This window comes from Eucalyptus grandis, chromosome 6 (assembly GCF_016545825.1).
Source record: "Eucalyptus grandis isolate ANBG69807.140 chromosome 6, ASM1654582v1, whole genome shotgun sequence".
Taxonomy (NCBI): Eukaryota; Viridiplantae; Streptophyta; class Magnoliopsida; order Myrtales; family Myrtaceae; genus Eucalyptus; species Eucalyptus grandis.
The window spans coordinates 44,544,152-44,546,797 of NC_052617.1; positions in this window are offsets into that span (position 1 = coordinate 44,544,152).

Here is a 2,646-nt window from a genome sequence, read left to right on the forward strand (position 1 = left end):
ATCTCAAGGCTGATTTGGAGCCACAGGCTTTTTCCGTGAACTGATAAAGAAGCCATCGGAAAAGGCCACTAAGTTCCATGTCAATGCCCCAATAAGACTGCCAATCGTGACATCTACATAAAAAAATCCCCAAAATTGAACACGCTATTGACTTAGACTAATTCCAACTTCCCATTGATTGCCAATCCTAACTCATTGAAAATCTCATAATCTTTTTTGTGCAACATAAACCTTTAAATCTTTAAATAAATTCACGACAAAATGCATTTATTATGAAAAGAAGAACAAAGATAAATATGACACGTCCAACCAGAACATGATTAATTAATAAAAATTTACAAAAAAGAGCAAAGAAAGAAAATATTAAAAGTTTAACGATTTTGGTTTTTTTTTTTTTTTTGTCACTTTTACGCTACAAATGTAAGAATGAGATTGAGCTCCCGTCATTACGCAATTGCTTGAACTTTTAGGGCGTTTTTAATAACCACTCTATTTTCGAGAACAATTTTTGCTCAAAAATGATTTTTTTTTATTATGTTATCGGGAACAATTTCTGGGTTTTTGAATGCACTTGACAACTATCCAAAATTTCTATTCCCGAGATAGAAATGCATTTTGTAAGATTCTTAATTTTTTTATTTCTTTTAATTTTTAATTCTTTTATTATGATTTTCTCTTCTTCTTCCTCCTTTTTGTGGCCGGCAATGGCCAGTGACTTGTTGGGAAGAAGAAGAAGAGAGATGGAGAAAAGAAAAAGAATAAAAATAAGACTTGATTTTAGGAATTGTTCCCAAGAACAAGAAGCAATTTTTTTTACTTCTTGATTTTGTTTCAAATCTATTTATGGGAACAAAAATGGATTTTAACAACAAAATTTACCAAACGGATTTTTGTTTTTTTTTTTTTTTTTTTTTTGTTACAAGGAATGAAAAAAATAGAATCGACACTATTTAGAGTAAACGAACAAGCCCTTATTGGCTAGTTGGAGGACTATTTTTACCCTTCTTTTAACTTGCCTTATTTAAAGTGTAATATTGTGGTGTTGACTAGTCAACTAGTCAAAACGCAAAAACAAAATGAAAACGCAGAGAGAAGAAAGGCAAAGATGAGGAAAAGTTCAAACTCGACAAGCCGAATTAACTACATTTTGCAGTGTTTGGTAAGAATTCAAGTCCTTAGTTCATATAACTAGAGTAGTTTTCAAAGTTATGCTATATATTTGAGGCAAAATTCCAAACTAAAAGTCCGAAATGCTGTCAATTTTTCAAATAAGGATTTGAAGTAAACCTTGTCTTAAATAAACGCTCGAAATGTTTTCATTTTCTTAAATAAGAGCTCGAAGTGGTCATATTAATCGTAACGAAGGACTTGGCCTCATCGGCTAGTCAATGGCATTTCCATCCTTTATATTTTCTTATTTTCTTCCTCTTTTTTTTTTCTTTTTCTGTTTTTTTTTCCAAAAAAAGACAAACTAAAAGAACCAAAAAAAGAAAAAGAAGAAGACTAAACTATAAAATAAAATAAAAAAAGACAAATTAAAAAATAAACCCAAGCAAAGGGTAAGGCTAGCGCTCTTGCCTATGACCACCACCCCATTGGTGGGGTGTTGGCCATGGACGGTGAGGTCGTCGGCGCCTCGTCAACCCCAGGCCCTCACTAGAATTAAGAGAAAGCTACAACATTCTCCTAGATCTAGGCTAAGGCCATACCCCTGGTCGACCGGCCCCCACTGAGATGCTGATGACCTGCTAGCAATGGCCAATGCCCAACAGCAATAGGGTGGCAGCCATAGGCAGGGGAGCCTGCCTATATTTTTCTTTTAGTTTTAGCTTTTTGAGTTTTTTAAAGGAAAAATGAAAGAAAATAAGAAAAAGTAAAATATGAAAATGCCTTTGACTAGCTAGTGAGGTTAAGTCCTTCTCTAAGATTGATATAGTCACTTCAAATCCTTATTTGAAACAAAATCAACTTCATGCCCTTATTTGAGAAAAATGAATCGTAAATAATCTTCATGAACATCTCTTCTTTGAACCTTTGAACAATCACACCTAGGAAATCATTAGGGGTGTGCAAAAGAACCGAGACCCGCTTGGACCACTCAGAACTGGATCAGAACTGCCTGGAACCGGTGGTTCTTAAGGGAAGCTGGTCCGGTTCCAGTTCCAATTTATGGGAACCGGTGCACACGGTCAAGTTCCCGATTCCATGGGCGGATCGCCCACCCGCCCACCCGGACCGGACTGTTTATATTATAATAATATATTAAATTTTAGTATTAAAAAATTTGAAATTAGCAAATCTCAAATTTAGGACTCCAATTACCATCTTATCTCAATTCACTACTCTCCTACTCCATCTCGTCTCTCTCGGTTCAAAATCTCCCGAGCTCCCTCTTCCCCTCCGATTCACCTTCGAATCTACTCATCTCCCTTTGAGTCCTAGTTCGAACTCGGTGAAACAATGAGTTAATTCTCTTTTCCTCCCTCGAACTTGAACTCTCTCTCCATGTCATCACTACCTATGCATTCACTATCACTATAGTCCTCTTCGTTGTTGGGCTCGTCCCACTTCTACCTTCCCTCTTCCTCCTCCCCCTCCTCGGGCTTCTCCCCATCATCCTCATCTTTAGAGACGGATGAACTCTAG